This window comes from Salminus brasiliensis, chromosome 25 (assembly GCF_030463535.1).
Source record: "Salminus brasiliensis chromosome 25, fSalBra1.hap2, whole genome shotgun sequence".
Lineage (NCBI taxonomy): Eukaryota > Metazoa > Chordata > Actinopteri > Characiformes > Bryconidae > Salminus > Salminus brasiliensis.
This window is the reverse complement of record NC_132902.1, coordinates 12,718,076-12,725,459: the sequence shown is the minus strand read 5'-3', so window position 1 is coordinate 12,725,459 and position 7,384 is coordinate 12,718,076.

Here is a 7,384-nt window from a genome sequence, read left to right as displayed (position 1 = left end):
GTGCTTAGGCATAAGGAATAAGAAGTAATAGCTGTGGTCAGTGATGGTAGTAAAAATGCCCCAACGCTTACCAGCAAAATGTTAGTGCTTGTGAGACTAAACGCAACGACTGCTCGAGGAGGATATGGAGAGGAGGCTGAAAAAGACTAAAAGCTAAGGTGCTAGCCAAGTGCAAGGCTAAAAGCTAACCCTGGCAGACCCTACTACAATCTCTTCAGCTAGCTAACAGCACACCTGGACAACTGGACATTGAGAGGACCCAGGGAGGACAGCAACGCTAAGTTGGTAAGACTCCGGAATATTTTCAAAGGTAAAGGTGCATGTGTTTGTCACTGTACCACATTTGACCCGACTGTGGTAGTGAACACACACACCCAGAGCAGTGGGGAGCCAACTCCAGTGCCCAGGGAGCGTGAAGGGCCCAACAGTGGCAGCTTGCTGAGCCCAGGTATCAAACCCACAACCATCATCAATAAGCTGGAGCTCTAACCGCTGAGCCACCACTGCCCCATGCATGTCAGAAGTGGGCACACTAAATAGTGCACCATTGGAAGCATGTCTCTGTCCAGTCAAAAACACGAATCTCCAATATGATGAGATTACAGGAGAAGGCAAAAATGCTCTTAACTCTGAATAGACGTTAATGTTAATTAAGGGTTTGTTCCAGGTGATTTTGAGCGTTTCTATTGGTCTATTTATCCAGAATTATTTTTGCGGCTCTGTTCATTCGTGTCGTATGTAGCTACAGTAAAGAAGCACTGAGCATTTTGTTCTTCCAGCCATTTTCCAAATGGCTTTTTATGGCAGGTGTAATGGACTTCATGATTTTAGCCATGTTTTTAGTAGAGAAGGTAAACAAGCCCATTTCAAAGGAACTGCTATTTCTGAATGTCCATCCAAAGAACAAGAGGAGACCCTTCATCCACCCACAGCGTAGTTACATAATCAGGCTATTACCATTAGGACCCCTCTCTCTCCTCTCTCCCCTCTCTCCCCCCCTTTGCCCTCTCCGCTTCTCTATCCCCTCTTCCACTCTCTCCTCTCTCTCTCTCCTCTCATCTCTCTCGCTCTCTCCCTCTCTTCCTCTCCCTCCTCTCTCTCCTCTCTCTCTCCCTCTCTCTCTCCTCTCTCTCTCTCTCTCTCTCTCTCCTCTCTCTCTCTCTCTCCCTCCTCTCTCGCTCTCTCTCCCTCCTCTCCCTCTCTCTCTCCCTCCTCTCTCCTCTCTCTCCACTCTCTCTCCTCTCTCCCTCCTCTCTCTCTCCTCTCTCTCTCTCTCTCTCTCCCCACTCTCTCCTCTCCCTCTCTCTCTCCTCTCTCTCCACTCTCTCCTCTCCCTCTCCACTCTCTCCTCTCTCCTCTCTCTCTCTCCTCTCCCTCACTCTCTCCTCTCCCTCTCCCTCTCTCCTCTCTCTCCTCACTCTCTCTCCTCTCTCTCTCTCCTCTTCTCTCTCCTCTCTCTCCTCTCTCTCTCCTCTCCTCTCACTCTCTCTCCACTCTCTCCTCTCTCTCTCCCCACTCTCATCCTCTCCTCCCTCTCCACTCTCTCCTCTCTCCTCTCTCTCCTCCTCTCTCTCTCTCTCTCTCCTCTCTCTCCCTCTCCCCCTCTCTCTCTCTCCTCTCTCTCTCTCCTCTCTCTCCCTCTCCTCTCTCCTTCTCTTTCTTCCCTCTCTTCCGACTCTCTCTCTCTTCTCCCTCCCTCTCTCTCTCCTCTCCCCTCTCCTCTCCTCATCTCTCTCTCTCTCTCCTCTCTCCCTCTCTCCCTCTCCCTCCTCTCTCCTCATCTCATCTCCTCCTCTCCAACTCCTCTCACTCTCTCCTCTCGCTCCCTCATCCCCTCTCTCCCCCCTCTCTCCTCTCTCCCTCTCTCTCCTCTCCTCATCTCTCTCCTCTCCTCTCCCTCATCTCTCTCTCCTCTCTCCCCTCTCTCTCCCCCCCCTCTCCCAACTCTCCCTCCTCTCACTCTCTCCACTACTCTCTCCCTCTCTCTCCCTCTCCTCCCCTCCTCTCCTTCACTTCCCTCTCATCCACCTCTCTCCTCTCTCTCCCCCACTCTCTCTCTCACTCTCTCTCCTCTCCCTCCCTCATCTCTCTCTCTCCCCACTCTCAACCTTCCCCCTCCCCCCCTCTCACTCCTCCACTCCACACACCTCCCCCCTCCTCCTCCTTCTCCTCCCCCCCACTCTCTCCCTACTCTCTCCTCCCCCACTTCTCCTCCACTCCCACTCCCCCGACTCTCTTCTCCTCTCTCTCCCCCACTTTCATTCTCCCTACTCTCTCTCCCCACTCTCATCTCTCTCTCTCCCTCTCTACTCTCACTCCTCTCTCCTCTCTCACATCTCTCTCTCTCCCCCTCTCAACTCTCTCCCCTCTCTCCACTCCTCTCCCGTCACGCTCCACGTCTCTACTCTCTCTCTCTCTCTCTCTTCACTCTCTCTCTCTCTCTCTCTACATCTCTCTCTCTCTACTCTCTCTCCTCTCTCTCTCTCTCCTACCTCTCTCTCCCCACTCAGATCTCTCTCCCCACTCTCATCTCTCCCTCTCTCTCTCTCATCTCTCCTCTCTCTCTCTCTCTCCCCACTCTCATCTCTCTCCCCACTCTCATCTCTCTCCCCACTCTCATCCTCTCTCTCTCTCTCTCTCTCTCTCCCCTCCACTCTCTCTCCTCTCTCTCATCTCTCTCCCCACTCTCACCTCTCTCGCCGCTCTCCCACTCTCATCTCTCCGTCCTCTCTCTCTCAGCTACTCTCTCTCTCTCTCTCTCATCTCTCTCCCCACTCTCATCTCTCCTCCTCTCTCCTCTCTCCCCACCTCATCTCTCCTCTCTCTCTCTCTCTCCTCCCCACTCTCATCTCTCTCTCTCTCCTCTCCCCACTCTCATCTCTCCTCTCTCTCTCCTCACTCCCCACTCATCTCCTCTCTCGATCTCCCCACTCTCATCGCTCCTCTCTCTCTCTTTCTCCCCACTCTTATCTCTCTCTCCTCTCTCTCCCACTCTTATCTCTCTCTCCTCTTCTCCCCACTCTCATCTCTCTCTCCTCTCTCTCCCCACTCTCATCTCTCTCTTTCTCCCACACTCTCTCTCTCCCCACTCTCATCTCTCTCCTCCCTCTCTCTCCCCACTCTCTTCTCTCTCTCCCTCTCTCCCCACTCTCATCTCTCTCTCTCCCACTCTCATCTCTCTCTCTCCCCACTCTCATCTCTCTCTCTCCTCTCTCTCCCCACTTCTCTTCTCTCTCTCCTCTCTCTCCCCACTCTCATCTCTCTCTCCCCACTCTCATCTCTCTCTCTCCTCTCTCTCCCCACCTCACTCTCTCTCTCCTCTCTCTCCCCACTCTCATCTCTCTCTCTCCCCACTCTCATCTCTCTCTCCTCTCTCCCCACTCTCATCTCTCTCCCCACTCATCTCTCCTCTCTCTCTCTCTCCCCACTCTCATCTCTCCCTCTCTCTCCCACTCTCATCTCTCCCTCTCTCTCCCCACTCTCATCGCTCTCTTTCTCCCCACTCTCATCTCATCTCCCCACTCTCATCTCTCTCTCCTCTCTCTCCCCACTCTCTTCTCTCTCTCTCTCTCTCTCCCACTCTCATCTCTCTCTCTCCTCTCTCTCCCCACTCTCTTCTCTCTCTCCTCTCTCCCCCCACTCTCATCTCTCTCTCTCCCCACATCATCTCTCTCACTCCTCTCTCTCCCCACTCTCTTCTCTCGCTCCTCTCTCTCCCCACTCTCATCTCTCTCTCTCCCACTCTCATCTCTCTCTCTCCTCCTCTCTCCCCACTCTCATCTCTCTCTCTCCTCTCTCTCCCCACTCTCATCTCTCTCTCTCCCCACTCTCATCTCTCTCTCCTCTCTCCCCACTCTCATCTCTCTCCCCACTCATCTCTCCTCTCTCTCTCTCTCCCCACTCTCATCTCTCCTCTCTCTCCCCACTCTCATCTCTCCCTCTCTCTCCCCACTCTCATCTCTCTCTCTCTCCCCACTCTCATCTCTCTCTCCTCTCTCTCCCCACTCTCTTCTCTCTCTCCTCTCTCTCCCCACTCTCATCTCTCTCTCTCCTCTCTCTCCCCACTCTCTTCTCTCTCTCCTCTCTCCCCCCACTCTCATCTCTCTCTCCCCACCTCTCTCTCTCACTCCCTCTCTCTCCCCACTCTCTTCTCTCTCTCCTCTCTCTCATCTCTCTCTCTCCTCTCTCACCCCACTCTCATCTCTCTCTCCCCACTCCATCTCTCTCTCCACTCTCTCCCCACTCTCATCTCTCTCCCCACTCATCTCTCACTCCTCTCTCCCCACTCTCATCTCTCCTCTCTCTCATCTCTCTCCCCACTCTCATCTCTCTCTCCTCTCTCTCCCCACTCTCTTCTCTCTCTCCTCTCTCTCCCCACTCTCATCTCTCTCCTCCTCTCTCTCCCCACTCTCATCTCTCTCTCTCCTCTCTCTCCCACTCTCTCTCTCTCTCCTCTCCTCTCCCCACTCTCATCTCTCTCTCCCCACTCTCATCTCTCTCACTCCTCTCTCTCCCCACTCTCTTCTCTCTCTCCTCTCTCTCCCCACTCTCATCTCTCTCTCTCCCCACTCTCATCTCTCTCTCCCCACTCTCATCTCTCTCTCTCCCCACTCTCATCTCTCTCTCTCCCCACTCTCATCTCTCTCTCACCTCTCTCTCCCAATCCCCCTAGACACTCTCATCTCTCTCTCTCCCCACTCTCATCTCTCTCTCCTCTCTCTCCCCACTCATCTCTCTCCCCCACTACCACTCTCTTCACTCCTCTCTCCCACTCTCATCTCTCCTCTCTCTCTCTCTCCCCACTCTCATCTCTCCCCTCTCTCCCCACTCATCTCTCTCTCCCTCTCTCTCCCCACTCTCATCTCTCTCTCTCCTCTCTCTCCCCACTCTCATCTCTCTCTCTCTCTCTCCCACTCTCATCTCTCTCTCTCCTCTCTCTCCCCACTCTCATCTCTCTCTCTCATCTCTCTCTCCCACTCTCATCTCTCTCTCCACTCTCATCTCTCTTCCCTCTCTCATCTCTCTCTCTCCTCTCTCTCTCCCCACTCTCATCTCTCCCTCTCTCTCTCTCATCTCTCTCTCTCTCTCTCTCTCTCTCTCCACTCTCATCTCTCTCTTCTCTCTCTCCACTCTCATCTCTCTCTCCTCTCTCCCACTCTCATCTCTCTCTCTCCTCTCTCTCCCCACTCTCATCTCTCTCTCTCCTCTCTCTCCCCACTCTCCATATCTCTCTCTCTCCTCTCTCTCTCCCCACTCTCATATCTCTCTCTCTCCCCACTCTCATATCTCTCTCTCTCCCCACTCTCATCTCTCTCTCCCCACTCTCATCTCTCTCTCATCTCTCTCTCTCCTCTCTCTCTCCTCTCTCCCACTCTCATCTCTCTCTCTCCTCTCTCCCCACTCTCATCTCTCTCTCTCCTCTCTCCCCACTCTCATCTCTCATCTCTCTCTCTCTCCCCACTCTCATCTCTCTCTCTCTCCTCTCTCTTCCCCACTCTCATCTCTCTCTCCTCTCTCCCCACTCTCATCTCTCTCTCTCCTCTCTCTCCCCACTCTCATCTCTCTCTCTCCTCTCTCTCCCCACTCTCATCTCTTCTCTCCCCACTCTCATCTCTCTCTCTCCCCACTCTCATCTCTTCCTCTCTCTCCACTCTCATCTCACTCTCTCCTCTCTCTCTCCCACTCTCAACTCTCCCACTCTCATCTCTTCCTCTCTCTCTCTCATCACTCTCTCTCCTCTCTCTCTCCCTACTCTCATATCTCTCTCTCTCACTTCATCTCTCTCTCTCTCCCACTCTCATCCTCTCTCTCCTCTCTCTCTCCTACTCTCATCTCTCTCTCTCTCTCCCACTCTCATCTCTCTCTCTCACTCTCATCTCCACTCTCATCTCTCTCTCTCTCTCTCCCCACTCTCATCTCTCTCCTCTCTCTCCCACTCTCATCTCTCTCTCTCTCCACTCTCATCTCTCTCTCTCACTCTCTCTCTCCCACTCTCATCTCTCTCTCCTCTCTCTCTCTCTCTCATCTCACTCTCTCTCTCTCTCTCCCACTCTCATCTCTCTCTCTCCTCTCTCTCTCTCAATCTCCCCACTCTCACTCTCTCTCTCTCCTCTCTCTCTCTCTCTCTCCCCACTCTCATATCTCTCTCTCTCTCTCTCTCCATCATCTCTCTCTCTCTCTCTCTCTCTCCCACTCTCATATCTCTCTCTTCCTCTCTCTCTCCCCTACTCTCATCTCTCTCTCTCCTCTCTCTCTCCTCTCTCTCTCTCTCTCTCTCCCCACTCCTCTCTCTCTCTCCTCTCTCTCCACTCTCATTCTCTCTCCTCTCTCTCCCCTCTCCTCTCTTCTCTCTCCCCACTCTCATCTCTCTCTGCTCCCTCTCTCTCTCTCCCTCTTCTCTCTCCACTCTCCCTCTCCTCTCTCTCCCCACTCTCATCTCTCTCTCTCCTCTCTCTCTCTCCACTCTCATCTCTCACTCTCCCTCTCTCCTCTCTCTCTCCACTCTCATCTCTCTCTCCCTCTCTCTCTCTCTCCCACTCTCATCTCTCTCTCTCCTCTCTCTCTCCCACTCTCATCTCTCTCCCTCCTCCTCTCTCTCCACTCTCATCTCTCTCCTCCTCTCTCTCCACTCTCATCTCTCTCTCCCTCTCTCTCTCTCTCTCTCCCCTCTCCTCTCTCTCTCCCCACTCTCTCTCTCCTCTCTCCACTCTCATCTCTCTCTCTCTCACTCTCATCTCTCTCTCTCTCCTCTCTCTCCCACTCTCATCTCTCCCTCTCCTCTCTCCTCTCCCCACTCTCATCTCTCTCTCTCCTCTCCTCTCTCCCCACTCTCTCTATCTCTCTCTCTCCCCACTCTCATCTCTCTCATCTCTCTCCTCCTCTCCCCACTCTCATCTCTCTCTCTCTCTCTCTCCTCTCCCCACTCTCATCTCTCATCTCTCTCTCTCTCTCTCCCCACTCTCATCTCTCTCTCTCTCTCTCTCCACTCTCTCTCTCTCTCCCCACTCTCATCTCTCTCTCTCTCCACTCTCATCTCTCTCATCTCTCATCTCTCTCTCTCCCACTCTCACTCTCTCTCTCCTCTCTCCCCACTCTCATCTCTCTCTCTCCTCTCTCTCCCACTCTCATCTCTCTCTCTCCCCACTCTCATCTCTCTCTCTCTCCCCACTCTCATCTCTCTCTCTCTCCCCACTCTCATCTCTCTCTCTCTCCCCACTCTCATCTCTCTCTCTCCCCACTCTCATCTCTCCCTTCTCTCTCTTCTCCCTCTTTCTCTCTCACTCTCCCCTTCTCTCTCTCCTCCCTCTCTCCCCCTCCACCACCCCACTCTCTCCCTACTCTCTCTTCTCCCCTCTTTCTCTCCCCACTCACTCCTCTCTCTCAA